Source organism: Bos javanicus, chromosome 9 (assembly GCF_032452875.1).
Source record: "Bos javanicus breed banteng chromosome 9, ARS-OSU_banteng_1.0, whole genome shotgun sequence".
NCBI lineage: Eukaryota > Metazoa > Chordata > Mammalia > Artiodactyla > Bovidae > Bos > Bos javanicus.
In genome coordinates this window covers 84,989,327-85,012,667 of record NC_083876.1, presented here as the reverse complement: position 1 = coordinate 85,012,667, position 23,341 = coordinate 84,989,327, and the positions used below count along the sequence as shown (strand labels likewise).

At 41.2% G+C, this 23,341-nt stretch overlaps 1 pseudogene; it reads left to right on the top strand.

Moving 5' to 3' along the window:
• Positions 1-22,269, top strand: part of LOC133254375 (anaphase-promoting complex subunit 13-like) — a 96,603-nt pseudogene extending 74,334 nt beyond the window's left edge.
• The last annotated feature ends 1,072 nt before the right edge of the window (positions 22,270-23,341 follow it).

Here is a 23,341-nt window from a genome sequence, read left to right as displayed (position 1 = left end):
AGGCAAAACCCACTATTGGCTTTGTCTTCAGAGTCTTTAGTCAATGGAAGGTTAGTTAACAATCTAAAGGAAAAAAACAGATTCCACTGGAACACTGTCTTGAAACATATTCCTTTACCTATTACCCCTTCTTCAGTCATCTTTTCTTCTAAGACTAATAATTTTGCAAGGAAGTGCAACATGGAAAGCATGGATATACAGTCAAACCCTCTCTGACACAAATAAGCTATCACCACGCCTGTCAACGTTGCTGTTTCTGCAATACAAATACTTTTATGTCAGAGGAGAAATTTATATCATAGGGAAGAAACAAAATTTTGGTTGTAAACATGAGTTAAGGTGAAACGCCTATTTTTATTAATACCTAATTCTTGGTCCTGTCCATTTTGGAAGGAGGAAAGAGAACAAGGATAAACTCAAATTTCAAGGAACTAGAAATTAACTCAAGCAGCTGATAATTAACACTGTCCAAGGAAAGGAATGGCCCTTTTCCAGTTGTGGGAACAGGCCAAGTGTTTTTAACTCTGCAAAATCTCAGCAGCTCACCTTCAAATTGGCTTTACAACAGCTTTTCTGCAATAACCATATGTGCCCATTTTCTGCCTGAAGAATTTCCATTTTAAATCCCAGAAAAACATGAATCATAATGGAAATTCTGACATAACATTAACTATAGCAGCGCTTGGAGAAGGGAGGAGAGAATAAAATAATAGTAATGGTTATCAAAGGTCTACCTGGAGAATTCAATGGCTAAATGGATAACCCTTTGACTTTTCACCCCTGAGACTGTAGTTGGGATTCAAGTCGACTGGAGTGACTAAAAAATCATTTTGCCCACTGATGTGAGAAAGGCCCAAAGTGAAATGAGAATTGTGGTCTCAGCCCAGTTGTTTCAGGGCTGTATTTCCAAATCACAAAACCAGAGCAAACGAGCATTCTCTGCAAAGATATACACAAAACTCAACACTTCTAGGAAAAGAGAAAAGGGTATAAGACACAAACCAATTTTAATGAACTATGACTCACACAAATATACAACCCAAGCAAAATCTTGTTATAAAACACATACATTAAAAAAAGCCTTTGGCTATTTAATCACTGACATCCTTTCAAATTCTATATTGTGTCATTAGTCCTTTTGATATGAGCTGCTAAATGTTAATGCAGGAAAATGGTAAATCCACTCAACTATTTGAGTGAAAAATATTTGCAGTTTCCATGGAACTTGCTTCCATGATAAAAGAAATAAAACCTAGAAACATCAAAATGTAGGCAGCGTGATATACCTGACTATGACTGAGATGGAATCAGCTGACCACTAAAGAAATACACAGAAGCTTCCAGGAATGCTTAAGGCCTTTCTTAAAGAAGGAGTTCATATCCCTAGCAGGTTTCAAGAAAAATACCCTGCTAAATTACAAATTACAACCAGCTCTGTGTTTCTTTTAGAGTGAATAATTCATTTGTCCCTTAAATTCTTTCTCTATATCTGATGTAAAACTGCTTCTTACAACAGGTGCTTATCCATATAAATGACTCTCTGGATTCTACTGGAGAACAACTGATTAGAGCAGAGGAGAAGGGAAAGATTGGGCATCAGAGCCAGATACCGTCTAACAAGATTTCAAAAACAAATACCCTGGCAAAAAAGATTATTACACTGGGGAAAACAATACCCATTCCACCAAAAGTAAATCTGAAGCTCAATCGAGTAATATATTCATTTTTCATAGTGAGTTACATGCAACATTCCTGCCTCATCATTTTCAAGTGTTTCAGGAAATGAAGCTCTTACCTTAACACAATTTTTGTGTTTACTATAGACTTTCTGCAAGAATTCAGCCTTCATAAAGTGACAGCAATTAGGCCTTCGGTTCCATTTTTCTATAGATGACGTTACTGAGCTCCCCTATTTCAAGTTCTGTATTTGATTTAATTAGATTAGACAATTATTAGAAAACTTAAAACACAACAACGTGTGAAAGAAACTGCAGAATCAGTTGGCATGCCCTGTGTATGAGGAAGATTGTCAAGTAATGCTCCTTTTAAGACTCCTGATTAGAAGGCTGTGATTGCAATCACTAATTCTTTTCTCAAGGGTCACACACAATTGTTCAGATGGCCTGTAAATTGCAATTACAAAGCAAGATGAGGGATGTTGGCTGATGGTCCTTTTTCTGAAATCCAATCCACTTTTAAAATACAATGCCTTCCAATAATTGCTTCTCATCAGTTCTTCATTTAATAGTAACAATTTATGATTTTGCGTTTTCATTGAAAAAAATCTCATTAGTCCACAAAGCACTGGACTTGGGTAAGACGTCATATTAGCAAATGTCTTGTTTTCCAGTTTCAAACCTCAAAATTTCTAAATTTCAGAAATACTGCGATCAGCCTGTTCCCCTTGCTGCCACTTGTTTACTTAACAAATGTAAAGACATGTGGGTCCTGCTTCTTAATATGCTAATGACATAATTCTTTATCTTTGACAGCCCTTTGCTCCACAAATACAGAAAGTGAAATGAATGATAACTAGTCACTCCAAATTCCATGGGTTGCTTTGCTATTGGAGCCAAGAGAAAAAAAAAATGAAAGAATGAATGATTCATGGAAAAGCAGTGCATTCAGGACACTTTTCTGTAGTGACTGGAGAGCAAAAGGGAGAGTTGAGTGCTAAAATGGAATTCTAAACGTGGATTATTCACTGGGCAATGAACCAGTGGAGAGAGAGGTTAGGGAGGCAGAGAGAGTACAGAATAGAGAATAAAGAAACAGATTTTCAAAGTTTGACTGCCAATGTTTCAATGTTTTGCTAAGTCACTGAAAATTGTGTCTGATATTTTTGCCCTAAGCTTATTTGCCATAAACATCTTTGCCAAAAATGCTTTCCCTGCATAACTAATTGGCTGTAAGGATTTTTTTTTTTTTTGGTTTAACAGTTTGGTTTCAACTATTCTATTCTAGTTAGAGAACTTATTGATGGCTTCATTGAGTTGACAGATGATAATTTGTCCCAAATTTTGATCTCTTATTTTGAAGCACACTACATTGGAGGAGAAAGAGGTTGAGGGCTTGGAAGGTACATTGAACCCACATTTCCCACAGGACTTTGGAACATCTATCCAAGGATGTGTGACAATATGTCAAGAACACAAACGACAGTGAAGAGGCGTTCATAATGCAGTAGAAAGCTCAATTACAAATACGGATCCTGCTGTTTAGAAACTGACACCCCTCTTAAATGAAAGAAACACTTTTAGTCAACAGAAAATGTTCAACGCTCTATACACAGTAGCCAAGACATGGAAACAAGATAAATTTCCATCAAAAGATGAATGCATAAAGAAGATGTGGTGTATAGGTGCAGTGGAATATTAGTTAGCCATAAAAAAGAATTGAATAATGTCATTTGCAGCAACACAGATGGACCTAGCGATTCGCAATCTAAGTAAAATAACTCAGGAAGACAAATATCAGATGGTACCACTTGTGTTTGGAATCTGAAATATGACATTAATGAACTTATCTACAAAACAGGAGCAGACTCACGGACATAGAGACCAGATTTGTGGTTGCTAAGAAGCGAAGTGGAGCGGGGATGGAGTGAGAGCTTGGGATTAGCAGATGCAAACTATTATACAAAGAGTAGATAAACAATAACCTACTGGATAGCACAGGGAATGATATTCAGTGTCCTGGGACAAACCATTATGGAAAAGAATGGATATATGCATAACTGAATCACTTTGCTATACAGCAGAAATTAAGACAACGTTGTAAATCAGCTATACTTCAATAAAATAAACTTTTTAAGACAGAAGAAAAAAAGTGCAGTGCTGAATGAGGAGAGGAATCAACAAACAAAAATAAATAGATAGATGGATAGAGTATAACACTGAATGAAAGACTTGGAAGACAAATACTTATGTACAACCCATAAAATAAAATCAATTGTTCGCACAGTATTGTCATGAATCTATACACATCTTAAATGCATTCAAATATTTTGTATTTTGCATTAAAGCCTTGTCATTCATTTCTTATGTCTCATCATCCCCCTTTTAATGTCCCTCTTTTTCAAATCATTTCATCTTTTACAGAAAAATTGCCTTATGGTCAATTAGTTATGTGGCAAAAATGTTTGTGGCAAAGTCATCTATAGTAAAGATGCTTAGGAGAGAAGAACCTAGAACCACTAAAAATAAAGTGAAGTCATTTTTTCCCATCACAGCACACATGAACATACCTCACTGGGTTAATAGTTTATAATGAGCACAGTGATACTTTTACAGTTAACCTACTGAGAACTTCTATGTGTTCTTGACTGACAGTGGCAGCTCTAGATATAGTATACTGTCCAGTAACACTGACCTCGTGCAAACATTAGTTTAAGAAAAGACTTAAAATGGGGAGCTGAATAGAGTTTGAGTGCTGGACTGAAATGTCTGAGCTCCAAACTGGTTTCTCCACTTGCCAGCTTGTGGTATCAGGCAAGTTACTTCTTTCTGTGCTTCAATTTGTCATCTACAACATGGGAACAAAGTAGCCTGGCCCTCATATAGGCAGTTATGAGGATAAAGAGTTACCTAAGTGTTTAGAAGTGCCATATCTGCCACGTGGTTGGGGCTCAATATTTACCTAGTATTTTCACTCTTACTATAATTCTAGAAAGACAGCACACAGTTAATAAAAAAAAAAATCTGAATTCATAAGACAGCAGAGCATTGACCCTCCATATCTGTAGGTTCTACATCCAAGATTACAGAAGGACTGACTGTACTGAATATTCATTGGAAGGACTGACACTGAAGCTGAAACTCCAATATTTTGGCCACCTGATGCGAAGATCTGACTCATTGGAAAAGACCCTGATGCTGGGAAAGATTGAAGGCAGGAGGAGACAGGGATGACAGAGGATGAGATGGTTGGATGGCATCACCGACTTGATGGACATGAGCTTGAGTAAACTCCAGGAGTTGGCGATAGACAGGGAGGGAGGCCTGATATGCAGCCATCCTTGGGGTCGCAGAGTCGGACATGACTGAGTGACTGAACTGAACTGAACTGACTGTACTCTGACATTTTATAGAAGGCAACCATGATTTGGCAGGTCCTGGAACCAAACCCTACGGATACCCAAACAGCTTTACATAAACATCAACTCCCCCAATTTTTCTCCTTTCCCTTTGCAGTGAAATTCCTTGAAAACATTGTGTGTTTCCATCGTCTTCAGTTTTGCTCCTTGCATGTTCTCTCAAACCCATTCTGCCCAGGCTTCCCTGACTATCTCCACTTAAACTGCTCTTATCAGAGTCACCACGGTCTGCACAGTGTTGGTGTCAATGGATGATTCAGAGAGCTCATCTTATTTACACACCAATGTACCTGACCCCATGATCACCACTCTCCTTAAAACTCACTTCCACTGCTTCCTTCGAGGGCACCACATTCCTGGTTTTCTCTGCTCTTTCCTTTCTCCACCTCCTTTTTGGGGCTGTGTTCCATCTAACAGTGGAGTGTCTTAGGGCTTCATTCTCGGACCTTGTCTCCTTTCTATACATACTCAGCCTAGGTCATCTGTTCCATCTCCTTCCTGCCTTTAAATTCTTTATATGCTTATGTCTCCCAAGTCATGCCCCTGAACCACCAGCTGGACATCCCGAATGCAGTCTGTCCCAAACTGAACTCTTGATACTCCTCAGGAAATGGCACCTCTCCCTTTGCAGTTGTTCCGGCCCCACAGCTTAGGGTGTCCTTTATTTCTATTTGACTCTACTTTCAGAAAACAATCAGAATGCAAGCACCGCCTCCCCCACCCCACTTCACTGGACCACAGCTCCTCCATTTCTTGCTCAGGTTATTGCAAGAATCCCCTTACTGTTCTTCCTACTTCTATTCTTGCCCCCATTTTAGTCTATTCTTCACACCTCAACCAGAGAGATCCTTTAAAAAATCAGTCTGACAATTTCCTGCCTCTGTTGAAACTCCTCCAATATCTCACCATCTCACGTAAAGTGAAAGCCCAGTCCTTTCTATCTCCTACAAGACTCTTCGCTGACTTCCTATATGTCTCTCCCTCTGACTCACTGGCTCCAGCCACACCAGTTCCCTTGCTATTCCCAGAACACACCAGACAAAGGAGCTCTCAGAGACTCTGTCCCTGCTGTTGCCCTGCCATCCACTTGGTTCACAATTTCACTCCCTTTAGATCCTGACTCCAGCTCACCTTCTTTGTAAGTCCTCCCCTGGCCCTTCTGTCTAAAATTGTAACCCCTTCCTGATAGTGTTTTTTTTCCCCTAGTTTTTATTTCTTAGTACTTACCACTACCCAAAAGACAATATATTTTATCATACAGGCCTTCCTCATTTTATGCCAATTTGCCTAACTATAATTTGCAGATATTGCATTTTTTACAAATTGAAGGTTTGTGGCAACCCTGTGTTGTCAGATGATGGTTAACATATTCTAGAAATAAAGTATTTTTTTAATGTCAGCATGTACATTGCTTTTTGTTTTTTAGACATGATGCTATTGCACACTTAATAGCCTACAGTACAGTGTTAACAGGGCTTCCCTGGTGGCTCAGTCAGTAAAGAGTCTGCCTGCAATGCAGGAGACTCAGGTTCAATCCTCAGATTGGGAAGATCCATTGGAGAAGATACACACTTCAGTATTCTTGCCTGGAGAATTCCATGGACAGAGAAGCTTGGTGGGCTACAGTCCATGGGGTCACAAAGAGTAGAACATGACTGAGTAATGCATCCAGGCCATAATGTTAACTTTTATATGCACTGGAAAACCAGAAAATTCCTGTGCCTCACTTCATTGCAATGGTCTGGAACTGAATCTATAGTATCTCCAATGCATGCCGATGTTTATTCCTTGTTTCCTAACTAGATTTCAAGATCTATACAGAGAGAAATTTTGTCCGTTTTGTTCAACATTGACTCTCCAATATCTAGAACAGTTCCTGGCACATAGTGAGCAATTAGTAAATAAGTGAGTGAGATGAATGAATTCTTTGGGCACTTTTTAATATTTTGCAAGGTCAGACATATTGTGGTGGTGGTTTAGTCACCAAGTCCACACTTTTTAGTATTTTGCAAGGTCAGATGTGTGGTGGTGGTGATTTAGTTGCTAAGTCATGTCTGACTCTTGCGATCCCATGGACTTTAGCCTGCCAGGCTCCTCTGTCCATGAGCTTCTCCAGGCAAGAATAGTGGAATGGTTGCCATTTCCTTTTCTAGGGGATCTTCCCAATCCAGGAATCGAACCCAGGTCTCCTGCATTGCAGGCAGATTCTTTCCCAACTGAGCTATAAGGGAAGCGATGGATAGTATTAAAAACAGTTAAGGGAAACATAGGCCTTGCAAAATCATATTTAAGAACACTTTTTTCATATTTATTGTAAAATAAAACAGATACAGAAAACCTCCTAAAACAAATATATCACTTAATAAATTTATTATGAAGCAAATATTCTATAACCACCACCCAGTGAAAGAAATGGAACTCTGTCAGCCACTCCAAAAGCCTTCCCAACCTTGTCCATATCTCAATCCCCTCCCCTGAAAAAACCACCACAATCTTGACTTTCATAGAAACCACTTCCTTGTGTTTCTTTACGTTTTCATCACCAAAGCAATAGAATTCTTAGACACTTTGGTTTAGGCGTGCCTATTTTTAAAGACTTCATGTGTTCATGTCTCCTTTAATCCACAGCCCCTCACCTCACTGCCCCACTCCATCCACCTTATCCTTCTTTTCATTGCAATTTCTACTGAAGAAGCTAGGTCATTGGTCCTCTAGGCTTCGCACAGCTTGCACACGGGTGGTGCCAGTCAAGGTGCCTCTGTATTTGCTGCAAAGGGGAAGTGTGATCCCAAGGCTTGATCAGAATCAGGTTTAATCCCTTTAAGTAGAACACAGGTTGTGCCTTATTTATTGTTTATTTTCCACCGGGAGGCACATGACAACTGCTTGTCTCTCTTTTAGTGACATTAGCACTCTTGATACTCAAAACCCAGATCTACTAACTCATTAGGGACGCAGAATGGTGATACCCTAATTCTTTAATTGAATGCTCCTTTGCTGATGGGAATGCTTTTATAAAAAGGCAATCCCCCTCCTTTATTGGTTGATTACCCACTTGTACAGTTCACAGAGAAAAGGCAGGTAAAATGCTAGATTCTTTCCCTCTACCAGTTTTCAAAGTAATGAGATGGTCCCCTATCATATTTTGAATGTGATCATTTAATGTTTGAAAAAATATCCTTATTGATTATGCTGAGATGAAAAGGTGGTATCTTTTCAAGTTCTTTGTTTTTGTCTGATGCTTTGGGGTGCAAATACAAAGCACTGCCTTTTTTAGTTGAGGTTGCAAATGCAGGATGTTTATTTCACACTGGAGCTCTGATGAGTCTTCAGTAGACAGATATGGGAAAAAAAAAAAAAAGTCCAAGTGCTAATGTGTCTGTTATCCTACTGTTGAAAAATTATCCTGGGAGGAACGTGTTCCCAAGTAAGATTATAAATATGTACTGGCAAATCAGATTTACTTTCCACATTCATGTACTAATAACTTACTGAGTGCCTACCTTGTTCTGAATGGATGGAGTCAAGAGAAGCTCTATAGGACTTTCCCGGTGGTCCTGTGGTTAAGAAACTGTCTTCTAATGCAGGGGACACAGGTTTAATCCCTGATAAGTTGGCTTAAAGCTCAACATTCAGAAAACAAAGATCATGGCATCCGGTCCCATCACTTCATGGGAAATAGATGGGGAAACAGTGGAAACAGTGTCAGACTTTATTTTTCTGGGCTCCAAAATCACTACAGATGGTGACTGCAGCCATGAAATTAAAAGACGCTTACTCCTTGGAAGGAAAGTTATGACCAACCTAGATAGCATATTCAAAAGCAGAGACATTACTTTGCCAACAAAGGTACACATCTAGTCAAGGCTATGGTTTTTCCTGTGGTCATGTATGGATGTGAGAGTTGGACTGTGAAGAAGGCTGAGTGCCAAAGAATTGATGCTTTTGAACTGTGGTGTTGGAGAAGACTCTTGAGAGTCCCTTGGACTGCAAGGAGATCCAACCAATCCATTCTGAAGGAGATCAGCCCTGGGATTTCTTTGGAAGGAATGATGCTAAAGCTGAAACTCCAGTACTTTGGCCACCTCATGCGAAGAGTTGACTCATTGGAAAAGACTCTGATGCTGGGAGGGATTCGGGGCAGGAAGAGAAGGGGACGACAGAGGATGAGATGGCTGGATGGCATCACTGACTCGATGGACGTGAGTCTGAGTGAACTCTGGGAGTTGGTGATGGACAGGGAGGCCTGGCGTGCTGCGATTCATGGGGTCGCAAAGAGTCGGACATGACTGAGCAACTGATCTGATCTGATCTGATCTGGGGAACTAAGATCCCACATGCTGTGGGGTAACTAAGCCCATGTGCCACAACTAGAGAGAAGTTTCTGTGCCACAACTAAGACCCCATGCAGCCAAAAATAAGTAATTAAAAAAAAAAAGATTCAGAGGTCTGGAACTGGAAGGCAGAAAGGTCTCATATGAAGGCTTGCTCTGAAACCCCATCCAAAATAGAGTGTTACTTAATCTTACCAAGTCTCAGTTTAAACTATAAAGTCTCAAAAAATCTTAAAATTGGATTTTTGCAGATTAACACAAATAACTGTCAACTGGATACACAATGTCTAGCATAAAGAAAGCACACATGTAAAACTGTGTTATTATGTGACTATTCAATAATATTCTCTATATTCTCCACAGAGGTGATATTCACTAAGCTAGAAAAAAAAATGTGTGGACAGGTGGGAGAAATGGGAGTGGACCATATTTAGGAGACAGAAGTTGATAATTTCAGGATATTTTTCATTTGGGAAAAGCATTTTCAAGGTAGGAACCAGATTTTACTTCTTCTATTTCTGGCAATTTCTAGCAAATAGTAGTTTCTCAAGAATGTGTAGTGGGATTATAAATTTAATTCATAATACAATACTAATGTGTAGGGGAAATGAAGTAATTCCTTTATTTTATCTATAGCTGATCTGTTTTCTTTACAAGCATCCCCTACACAGGTAAAGAGTCGAAAGCACATTCTTATTGTGTAAAGCTTGCTGCTGCTGCTGCTGCTGCTGCTAAGTCTCTTCAGTTGTGTCCGACTCTGTGCGACCCCATAGACAGCAGCCCACCAGGCTCCCCGTCCCTGGGATTCTCCAGGCAAGAACACTGGAGTGGGTTGCCATTTCCTTCTCCAATGCATGAAAGTGAAAAGTGAAAGTGAAGTCACTCAGTCATGTCTGACTCTTTGCGACCCCATGGACTGCAGCCTACCAGGCTCCTCTGTCCATAGGATTTTCCAGACAAGAGTACTGGAGTGGGGTGCCATTGCCTTCTCTGAGTGTAAAGCTTAGCCTGATCCAATAGTTTAATTAATCCTTTGAGGTAATGCTGAGTCTTCTTTAAAAAAAAATAATCTCAGCCTTTCACATGGTTTCCTTTTTCCTCCTGCCTCTCTTCTTCCTCTCCCTAAAATAGCATCCAGGTGTATGCTTCAAATCAGGATAAACCCACTCAACAAAAACTATCAGGAAGCAGGTGATGAGGCAACAGACTCTTCAGACTTTCCAAAGTATTCCTTCTAAAGTAGGTCTGCTCAGGTCCTGTGCAGCTGCTGTTCTTTTTTCCCTATCTTCTTCATCCATGTCTACTTTGTATGTTGGTTCATCAGCCATCACATTGGTTAGCCTTCAAGTCAGAAGAGAACTAAAGATCTCCCCAACTGATTAAACATGTTCCTTATTAAAGTTGGGCTTCCCTTGTGGCTCAGCAGGTAAAGAATCAGCCTGCAATGCGGGATACCTGGGTTTGATCCCTGGATTGGGATGATCCCTTGGAGAAGGAAACGGCAACCCAGTCCAGTATTTTGCCTAGAGAATTCCATGGACAGTATAGTCCATGGGGTCACAAAGAGTCAGACACAACTAAGCGAATTTCACTTCACTTTATTAAATTTTAGAAAATAACTATGGATATTATACACTGCAGAAGCTGCATTTAAAGGCCTGTCCAACCAAGTTATATATAATTCATCATAAATGTGTGGAAATAATTTATAGGACAAAGAAGAATAAAACCTTAGAATGGAAAATAAATGGAAAAAGACCTGGGATCCAGTGATACCTATGAATAAAAAAGTGATTGATTTTGAGAGTTCTGACATTAGTTGTATGCATGTACCAAATGTTCTGCCAGAAAATTAGCTGTAACTAGTTCTTTTCTTGAGGCAAAGCTATATGCATGTTTGTCTGAAATTAGCAATAAACTTTAAATCACCAAACTCTTAGGTTTGGGTCTGACATTTATAGGATATAGGAAGTCTTTAAGAAACACTTTATTTCTAAGTCAATATCTGGCTTGGTAGTTTCATCTTTTTGAAGATGAAAATTGATTTTTCTCAACACTGCAAACAGGCTGCTTCCCTCCCCCTTCAGTACAAGGTGCCAGAAGCACAGGCAAAGCCCTGATGCCTGGTCTTGGGCAGTCTTGTAGCTTGCCATTTTCAGCATGATCTATACAGAGGACCAGGATAAGGTGACTTTTCCAATGTGGCACATTTTAAAAGAACTTTCTTTTTTTTATTATTGACAAAAAAGATAGTCAAAGAGCACTTTTGTTACAAGCTGTCACAGTTATTTCACCTGAATTTTTATTTCAGGCAGCAAGTGAAAAGGATTGGCTCAGATTGGACTTAAAATAATCCAATGTGTTTATTTGCGACAAGTGCATCTCTCCATGAGGACTGAAGGATTAACAGACATTGGGTAAAGCTTGAAATCTATTGCTATTTAACTTATGAGCTTTCCCAAAAAAGTCAAGCCTAAAAGAATAAAAACCATTTTCCTGCACTATTTCACTTTCATCAACAGAATTGAGGAAAAATGTTAAGAAGAAATGTTGAGCTATCTCCCACAGCATGATATGTGGATTTTTTGAATGAGAAAAAAAATGTCCATACAGTTTAAAGAGTGTTTCCTTTGTCATGATGTTTTGCTGGCTGTTGGGGCACTTATGTGATTATAACAGGGAAGCTCAATTTCCATTTGGGATATAGAAAGCCATAAAAATTACTCTTTCCTTAACAATGAAAAAAAGGTAGAAAATCTACAAAACTGTAACTTTTCTGAAGCCCATCAGAGAGGTGAAGTCACAAGGCAAAGAATGACAAATTTCTCCAAGGAAAGATGGGACACACAAACTGTTAAGCCCCAAGGTATGGGAAAACCTGGTAAGAAGAGAAAGCTTTAATTTTGCAAATTTTTAAAGATAGCATGTGTATTAACATGATGGTTTAGAATAACTGGAGACCCAAGATATGAGAAGGATCCATAGTATCTCATGAGTCACAGTAGTGTGCTCATGAACAAGACCGAGGGCAGGGAAGAATGAAAGCAGTGTTAAAAGTGTCAGGAAGTGAATGGCTGCCACTCAGGACAACAAGAATGTCCATCCACTTCCCCAGAGACCATCTCTTAGGTAAAGCTGTGGGGGATGGGAGCAGGAACTCCTCTTATCCCATGGTTGAATCAAAGATCCAATGCTTTATGGGACAGATGGAAACAAAAGTCTCACTGCTTCCAGGGCAGGAGAGATAAGGAACTCACTTGGGCCTCAAATCCTGTACTGATACCAAGCAGACAACTGTAGCTGATAGAAATGGGGCAGAAAGCTCTCCTACTCATAGTTGGTTGCTGTGATGAAGGGAGGGGATGGAGGGACAGTAATGCTGAGAAAGTTCTATACCCAAGGCTCAGGCTCACAAGACCTCCCTAAAATCGGGGCTGAATCATGAGAACTAAGGAATCCTCCCACTATGCATCCAACTCTCATCCCCCACCCCCCGCTCTACTGGCCTCACCACAAGCCTAACATTTAGTAACAAGCAATCACATGGCAACCCACCCCATTACTCTTGCCTGGAAAATCCTATAGACAGAGGGGCCTGGTAGGTTACAGTCCATGGGGTCTCAAAGAGTCGCACACGACTGAGCTACTTCACTCAATCATAGTCTATTGCTGGGGGAAGGATAAGAATGGCCTAGATGTGCATGGGTTGCTGCAATCTGAGGATGGAGTAGGGACATTAAGAAAAAGCCTTCAGCACCACAAGATCTATTCTAAGCACAAGATAAGAGTAGACCACCATTGATGGAATTTGAAGTCCATGGTGCACTCAAGGATAACTATCAGTTCAGTTCAGTTCAATTTCTCAGTCGTGTCTGACTCTTTGTGACCCCATGAATTACAGCATGCCAGGCTTCCCTGTCCATCATCAACTCCTGGAGTTCACTCAAACTCATGTCCATTGAGTCAGTGATGCCATCCAGCCATCTCATCCTCTGTCGTCCCCTTCTCCTCCTGCCCCCAATCCCTCCCAGCATCAGGGTCTTTTCCAATGAGTCAACTCTTCACATGAGGTGGCCAAAGTACTGGAGTTTCATCTTCAGCATCATTCCTTCCAAACACCCAGGACCGATCTCCTTCAGAATGGACGAGTTTGATCTCCTTGCAGTCCAAGGGACTCTCAAGAGTCTTCTCCAACACCAGAGTTCAAAAGCAGCAATTCTTTGGTGCTCAGCCTTCTTCACAGTCCAACTCTCACATCCATACATGACCACTGGAAAAATCATAGCCTTGACTAGACAGACCTTTGGCAAAGTAATGTCTCTGCTTTTCAATATGCTATCTAGGTTGGTCATAACTTTCCTTCCAAGAAGTAAGCGTCTTTTAATTTCATAGCTGCAATCACCATCTGAAGTGATAACTGTAGCAACCACAAAGCCCAAATCCAACCCAACCTCAGATTAGGCTGGCCCGCAACCACTCAAAATAATGACAGAAGAAAACAAGAAGTGCGTTCATTTCTGGATCTTAACACTATTTACTTCCGTCTCTTCTGTTCTTCAGGTATACCTGGTGGCCCAGATGGTAAAGAATCCACCTGCAATGCGAGAGACCTCAGATCGATCCCTAGGTTGGGAAGTTCCCCTGGAAGAGGGCATGGCAACCACTCCAGTACTCCTGCATGGAGAATAATCGCCCTGGACAGAGGAGAGTGGTGAGCTACAGTCCATGGAGTTGCAGAGTCAGATACAACTGAGTGACTAAGCACTTCAGTTCTTCAACTCACAATGTCTGAAATTCAATCAAAAATAACAAGGCACATAAAAAAGCAAGAGAAGAGATGACTAAACAAGACTTTGTCTTTATTTAGTTCCTGCTTGAGGGAGAGGTCTATTAGCCAATACCTAAAATGGATTATAACATAAAACTAGAAATATTTCAAAGTGTATTAGTAGTATTACATATATAGGGAAATGGGTAATTATTTCTGCCTAGGGGAGGTGCCAGGGAAATCAAATACGAGACATTAAGTGAGAGTTTGCCATGAGGAGAAATAGAACAAAGCATTTCAGGAGAGGAAATTGCTGTGCAAAGGCATGGATGGATGAAGAGGACATGAAATATTGGCAAGTTCACAGTTAGGCCAATAGAGCCTTGGGGAAAAATAGTTCTCTCATTGTTTGGTGCTTTTTTCATGGTGTCCATGAATGTGCATGAGTATACAGTGCTAACTGTTCTCTGAAAATAGTAAAACAAATTGACTATATGCTGGGAGTGAAGTGATTCCTTAACACCATGGCTTCTGGAAGAAAGATTCTTGAATACCTTGAACTGCTACTGACAAGGTTAGGCTTTCTTGCTACTGGTGCTAGCTGATATTTAATTTTAAAAATACTCAAATGAAAATAAAAACATATATAATCACTGTGCCTATTGAGCATCACAAAGAATAGTTTTTTTAAAAAAGGAATATTGCCATAAATTTGAATAAATTTCCTGCATTTCTCTAGTCACAGGAAATAATACTAAACATTTTTCCACTTTCTTATTGAAAAGTTGAATTAAGAGAAATGTATAACTTGTAACATTTCTCATTAATGGTAATTAGTTTCTGCATTTGAACATCATAAACACTCAAATGTGTGTCTTAGTGAGATATAAAAATTATAACCTTTTGAAAATCACCCAAACAAAGATAAACTATGAGAGCTTTTGAATATAAAGTATACAGAGGAAATGGTGCAATTACACGGAACTTTCAATACAATTAGTTTAAATTGATTTCATTATGAAATTTAAGCTCTCGTATATAGTTAGTACAGTTTATTTATAGGCTGCCTCTGAGTAGTTTGGAAAGCTGCACAAATGCTTTGTCATTAATCTTCACTTCCTTCCTCATTTTCTCTGTGCAGAAATTGATTCTCGCAGTCTTGGTGCAGCCTCTACACAGGTATGGATGGACTGTGCGGGCTCCATGGGTCAGGGTGCGATGGAACATTTAAATCTCCTTTGGAATCACTAATCTTTTTCTCCTTCTTTTTCATCTAGATGGGGAGGGACTAGGCACTCCAGATTCTGTATTGACCCCTTATCACTCGTTTATTTAAACATTCATTGCAATCCTGTACTTCTTTATCTAAATCTGGGCAGGACAAGATGGAATTGCAACTCAGGGCAACAAGGAGTATCCACATACCCTTCCTTCTCAGTCAGGTGAATTCCCAGGGGATGTGCAAAATGCACTGAGAGTTCAGACAGCAGGACGGGTGTGAAGCATCTTCCTGGAACATTCATTTCCCTCAAATATTTTTGTATTAAACTTTACTTTTTTCATAAATAAATTCCACTATGTCATGAATTAGAATGCACAGTAGAATTAGAATATACTTAAACTAAAACCAATAAATTTAAAAATTCTTTTCATTCTTGCCCCAAGATACTTCCCCAGATCCACCAGGCTTTTCTGTTCATGCTCTTCTCTTATGATAGGTACTATAGTGGAATGGGAAAGACTAGAGATCTCCTCAAGAAAATTAGAGATACCAAGGGAACATTTCATGCAAAGATGGGCTCGATAAAGGACAGAAATGGTATGGACCTAACAGAAGCAGAAGATATTAAGAAGAGGTGGCAAGAATACACAGAAGAACTGTACAAAAAGATCTTCATGACCCAGATAATCATGATGGTTTGATCACTGACCTAGAGCCAGGCATCCTGGAATGTGAAGTCAAGTGGGCCTTAGACAGCATCACTATGAACAAAGCTGCTGCTGCTAAGTCGCTTCAGTCGTGTCTGACTCTGACGGCAGCCCACCAGGCTCCCCTGTCCCTGGGATTCTCCAGGCAAGAACACTGGAGTGGGTTGCCATTTCCTCCTCCAATGCATGAGAGTGAAAAGTGAAAGGGAAGTTGCTCAGTCCTGTCCAACTCTCAGCGACCCCATGGACGGCAGTCTACCAGGCTCCTCCGTCCATAGGATTTTCCAGGCAAGAGTACTGGAGTGGGTGCCATTGCCTTCTCCATGAACAAAGCTAGTGGAGGTAATGGAATTCCAGTTGAGCTATTTCAAATCCTGGAAGATGATGCCATGAAAGTGCTGCACTCAATATGCCAGCAAATTTGGAAAACTCAGCAGTGGCCACAGGACTGGAAAAGGTCTGTTTTCATTCCAATCCCAAAGAAAGGCAATGCCAAAGAATGCTCAAACTACCACACAACTGCACTCATCTCATACGTAGTAAAATAATGCCCCAAATTCTCTAAGCCAGGCTTCAGCAATACATGAACCGTGAACTTCCAGATGTTCAAGCTGGTTTTAGAAAAGGCAGAGGAACCAGAGATCAAATTGCCAACATCCGCTGGATCATGGAAAAAGCAAGAGAGTTCCAGAAAAACATTTATTTCTGCTTTATTGACTATGCCAAAGCCTCTGACTGTGTGGATCACAATAAACTGTGGAAAATTCTGAAAGAGATGGGAATACCAGACCACCTGATCTGCCTCTTGAGAAACCTGTATGCAGGTCAGGAAGCAACAGTTAGAACTGGACACAGAACAACAGACTGGTTCCAAATAGGAAAAGGAGTCCGTCAAGGCTGTATATTGTCACCCTGCTTATTTAACTTCTATGCAGAGTACATCATGAGAAACACTGGGCTGGAAAAAGCACAAGCTGGAATCAAGATTGCTGGGAGAAATATCAAGAACTTCAGATATGCAGATGACACCACCTTTATGGCAGAAAGTGAAGAGGAACTACAAAGCCTCTTGATGAAAGTGAAAGAGGAGACTGAAGAAGTTGGCTTAAAGCTCAACATTCAGAAAATGAAGATCATGGCATCTGGTCCCATCACTTCATGGGAAATAGATGGGGAAACAGTGGAAACAGTGTCAGACTTTATTTTGGGGGGCTCCAAAATCACTGCAGATGATGATTGCAGCCATGAAATTAAAAGATGCTTACTCCTTGGAAGGAAAGTTATGACCAACCTAGACAGCATATTCAAAAGCAGAGACATTACTTTGCCAACAAAGGTCCTTCTAGTCAAGGCTATGGTTTTTCCTGTGGTCATGTATGGATGTGAGAGTTGGACTGTGCAGAAAGCTGAGCACCAAAGAATTGATGGTTTTGAACTGTGGTGTTGGAGAAGACTCTTGAGAGTCCCTTGGACTGCAAGGAGATCCAACCAGTCCATTCTAAAGGCAATCAGTCCTGGGTGTTCCTTGGAAGGACTGATGCTAAAGCTGAAACTCCAGTACTTTGGCCACCTCATGCGAAGAGTTGACTCATTGGAAAAGACTCTGATGCTGGGAGGGATTGGGGGCAGGAGGAGAAGGGAATGACAGAGAATGAGATTTCTGGATGGCATCACCAACTCTATGGACATGAGTTTGAGTGAACTCGGGAGTTGGCGATGGACAGGGAGGCCTGGCATGCTGTGATTCATGGGGTCGCAAAGAGTCGGACACGACTGAGTAACTGAACTGAACTGAACTGAAATGATAGCAGATATTGTAAGAAACTGTGGGGAATTCCATGCTGGTCCAATGGTTAGGACTGCACTGGTGCTTCTACTCCAGGCGGTATAGGTTTGATCCCTGGTTGGGGAACTAACACCCAGCAAGCCATGCCAAGCAGCCAAAAAAAGAAACTCTGGCATTTGCTACGGTGATGTTTGCTACGGTGAATTATTAATAATATGTGAAGTATGGGAATCTAGGAGGTCATAGTAGCTAATAGGAGGCAGCTCAACGAGAGTCATGATGTAACTCTTTAAGAGGTCCCAAGTGTTAAAAAATGCATGAAACAAAAACACAGCTACCATGAACTGCCCGAAAAAGGAGTTCATGACGTTAGAATTTCTGCTGAGCCTATGGTGTCTCCTGAGTCCAAGAGCCACAGGTCTTCAACAGAATGAATCCAGCTCTCATTTTCTCAATGTTCCAGGCTCAGCACGACCAGCTATAAGATGGGCACTCTAGGGGAAAAGTCACAGCTCAATAAAAACAGCCCCAACAGCAAGAAAAATGTATTCTTGAGATTTAAGTGGCCTTGGGGCTCAGATATTCGGATCCCTGTCCTTCCCTGGGCTATGATACAGATTTTCCACGGGCAATATGCTTTCTGACTCTCAGGAATAGCTTTGAGAGCATCCCCTCGACAGCACCGACCCCTCTCTACAACTAGTACATGGAGCTGGCTCTCCCCAGCACACGAGCCATCTGAACATCTGCTGACCAGATACAGTTCACCGGACTTCAGCTTGCAGTTTCCCCAAGAGAATTTACAGTGTGAGGAACAACTGCTGGCTCTATAAACTGCCTCTCTCTCCCTTTTACTATGACTGTTTCTGCTCTTCTTAGGGAAGTTGCCCTGCTTTGTAACAGCTACTTGCCCTCTGAGCTTTGAGTGCCAAAGACAAAGGAAGACACAGAGGTGCGAAGCAGGGGCAGGGGGTGGGGGGAATCAAACTCACCACCAAATTCCTCTCTAGATATAGAGACCTCAGACGGGTTCTCTACGATACAGGTAAGCTAACGATCTGCCCTCCTTGTAATTAAAACAAGAGAAAGGGCCACTTCTATGAACTCTGCATGAAAGCCACACCTTTTGGGACTTCTTGGGCAGTCCAGTGGTTCAGACTCCACCTTCAAATGCAGGGGGTGTGGGTTCAATCCCTGCTTGGCAGCTAAGATTCCTCGTGGCCAAAAGCCCCAAACATAAACAACAGAAGCAATACTATAAGAAATTCAATATGCCTATATGTTCCATCGCTTCAGTCATGTGCAACTCTTTGCAACCCTATGGTCTAGAGACTGCCAGGCTCCTCAGTCCATGGGATTCTCCGAGCAAGAACACTGGAGTGGGTTGCCATGCCCTGCCTCCAGGGGATCTTCCTGACCCAGGGATCGAAGCCACATCTCCTGCATTAGCAGACAGATTCTTTACCACTGAGCCACTGGGGAAGCCCCAAGAAATTTCATAAAGACTATAAAAATAGTCCACATCTTAGAAAACAACACACCTTCTAGCAACAATGCTGCTTCTACACCTGCTTCAACCACTGAGCCCTTGAAGTCTCTCCATATCTCTAGGCCACTCTGCCTTCGTTCAGTCTAACAGAACTCTAATATCTGTATGTTGTGGGAATGCCTTGCCCTTGAAACAAAAATTCACGAGGTGCTAAAGACAACCATTCAGAGGTGTCTCTGAAGGACACGTATTAGCAGCCTTTCTATTTCTTTTTGTACCCTTCTTGCACTTAGTTCAGCAGGCTATAAAACCATGGGAAGAATTGCTTTTACTGTAAAGCAGCCTTCAGAGACATTCGCAGACTTCACATGCAAGGCTTGATTTAGGGTTTCCCTACACATACTCAGGCTTCCCTGGTGGCTCAGCTGGTAAAGAATCCGCTGGCAATGAGGGAGACCTGGGTTCAATCCCTGGGTTGGGAAGATCCCCTGAAGAAGGGAACTGCTACCCACTCCAGCAATCTGGCCTGGAGTATTCCAGAGATAGGATAGTCCATGGGGTCGGAAAGAGTAAGACACGACTAAGAGACTTTTCCACGCACACGCAGGCAACCTGGGTTCAATCCCTTGTTTGGCAAGATCCCCTGGAGAAGAGAATGGCTACCCACTCCAGAATTCTTGCCTGGAGAATCACTTGGACAGAGGAGCCTGGAGGGTTACAGTCCATGGGGTCACAAAAAGTCGGGCACAAATGAGCAACTAACACTTTCACTTTCATGCTCTCACTTCGTACTTTATCACTGGAGAAGGAAATGGCTACCCACTCCAGTATCCTTGCCTGAAGAATTCTATGGCCAGAGGAGCCTGCCGGGCCATGGACCATGGGGTCGCAGAGAGTCAGACATGACTGAGCGACCGAGCATGCACAGCCTGTGGGGGAGAAGGAGGTGTGCGCCTGTCATTGGTGTCTTCCTTTCAATGCTCAGCTAAGTAGACAATAAACAAACCACTTTTCAGAAAAAATTACCTCTTCCAACATACTAAATGATACCCTGGTTGTATGTGTTAACTTCCATCACTATAAAAATGAATTTACCTCATATAGTAAGCAATCTACTTTTTGAGAGTAATTCAGTTACATGATTAAAGCCAACACTTTTCAAAAGGTGGGGCTTTCTCTCATGGACTATGCTACAAATGGAATCTTAAACCTGGGACATTTTTTTTTTAACTCCAGATACTGTTTAGAAGATGACAGTTATGATTTCCTATTATCAAGTAGTTAATGAAAAGGAAATGATGCTGATATCTTGGTGGCCTATCAAAAGACTTTTGCTGGTTACTATTCATTGTGAGAAAAATGAGTTTATTGAGATATAAACCAGGATGGCCTGGAGGGGAAGGAGAATGGACATTCTGTCAGTGATTCTTGAGCAAACAAGCACTGGGAAACCATCAAGCCAGTTCTAATAGACAGGCAGATCATCTGAGTCCTGGTCAGAATCCACTCATCACTGCTCCATCTCATATAAGCACAGCCACTTGACCTCAATGTCAGAGGAGAACTTGGCTGGACTTCAGGGACCCATAAGAGATTGTAACTGTCCAACTAGGAAGGCATAAAACCTGGGAAATGAATATGCTCCCTGGGGTGTCATCAGCACCAATGGGAAAGACCAGATGTAGCTTTTGAAAGGAAATCCAATCAAGGGTACACTTCAGGTTCTCTGGAAGAGGAATATCATTCCTCATTCATTCATTTTATAATTCACCAATATTTGTCAAGCATTTATTTTGTGATAGGTACTGTACTAGGCCATAAGACTACAGAGATGAGTGAGATAAAGACATTTAGCAGGGCTGTGCCATAAAAGGACCTTACCAGTTGAAATGAGAAATTTGGATTTTAGTCTAAGTGTAGAGGAAATCATGAAGTGTAGTGGAAATCACTCCAGTGGCTAAGACTCCACACCCCTGAGTTCGATCCCTGGTCAGGGAACTAGATCCCACAGGCTGAAACTAGAGATGTCACATGCCACAGCTACAGATCAAAGATCTGCACAGCTAAATGAGCAAATAGACATTAAAAAAATAATTCAGAAGAGGGAAGGAGTGAGGAGGAGAGGAAAGGAAAGGAAGAAAGAGAAAGAGATGAACTCCTTTATTACCTAGCTTACCCTTATGGTTCATTCCTTTGTCATAATTATTTCTTAAGCTAGGAAGGATACAGAATTAGCCCTGAATTTTGGGGGCAACTCCGTTCAGCCAATACCCAACACTCAATGGAACCTTGAGCAAGTCACTTAACACTCAAACAACCTTGGATCACAAACAATCTGTGATCTCTTCCACTGGTTAACTTCTTCCTGTTTCTGTTGGCTTGTGCATGAATCTTCACTGATTATTTTTCTTTGAACACATAAGAAAAAAATTTTAAACATTAAAGCTTTCTCATATCAAGAAAGCTTGCAATGTCTCCAAAAGATCAAGGACAGCAAACACAGAGTCTGAAAAATGCAGTCAATGAACAGGTATTGTGAAAAAAATCAAAAGATTATCGAACACAAATATGTTACCCATAAAAATGCAACATCCTGGAGGAGGTGGGCACCAGGCTTGACCCAGTACTGATTTGGCAAGATTAAAACTACAGGAGAAAGGACACTGAGGTACAGAGAGATGGAAGGATCCTGGATTTGACTGACGATACTTGGTGAGAAGACAAGCTGCCTTTTGAGAATGTGCAATACCACTGAATGAGCTTCCTGAACCTGAACAGAACAGTGGCACCACAGAATTTGTTAAAGGACAAGAAATGAAGTGGACCAACTTAGCCTTACAGAGTCTCCATGAGAATGCTCCCCCATAGTAAAACTGATGTTTGGCTCTTTGTTCACAAACAGATTTCTTTCTTAAAGGCAACATCCTGGGTGTTACAAGCTCTGGATTGTGATTCAGAAGGTCTAAACACTGGTTTCATTTCTGTTACCAAGTTATGATTTTTGAGAAATGTGCTTAGTATTCCTGATGATATGAAAAACAGTTTATAAAAATGAGTTACGATTATCTATAGGGACCAAAAATCTGTTCCAACTCTACCCTTCTGGGAAGGGTGGAGTAGAAATAACAGTGAGCTTGGAGATCTCAGGTGAATCACTTTTAGTCTCTGGGCTTAGTTTCCCATGTGTAGAATGAGGAAAGTTGTATGTGAGTCGCGTTCATGTCCCGTGTTTAAAAGCCTAGGACACTGGGTTATTAAATGAGCATAACATATTTTCTCTCCTTTGGATCCACAGGGATGGTAGCTTTGAAATCTTCCATGCATAGATTCCAATGTTGCCAAGGCACTGGGAGAAAGACAGAGAGGACCACTCGTGGTCATTCTGTAAATGGTAGATTTGGATTGGCACAGGTCACTTCTGCTTACACTCCACTGGTGAGAATGTCGCTTCTGTAAATGTAAGGAAGGCTGTTGTTGCTGTTGTACAGTGACTAAGTCATGTCCAGCTCTTTGTGATACAATGAACTGCAGCATGCCAGGCTTCCCTGTCCTTCACGATCTCCCGGAGTTTACTCAAACTCATGTCCATTGGGTCGGTGATGCCATCCAACCATCTCATCCTCTGTCACCCCCTTCTCCTCTTGCCCTCAATCTTTCCCAGAATCAGTGTCTTTTTCCAATAAGTCAGCTTTTTGAATCAGGTGGCCAAAGGATCAAAGCTTCAACTTTAGCATCAGTCCTTCCAATAAATATTCAGGGTTGGTGTCCTTTAGGATTGACTAGTTTGATTTCCTTGCTGTCCAAGGGACTCTCAAGAGTCTTCTCCCGCACCACAGTTTGAAAGCATCAACTCTTCACTGGAAAGCTGGGATGTGTACAGTAGGAGGAGAAAAGCTTTTAGTAGTTACTTGTTGGTCTGTGCCACAAGACAGTGGGACAG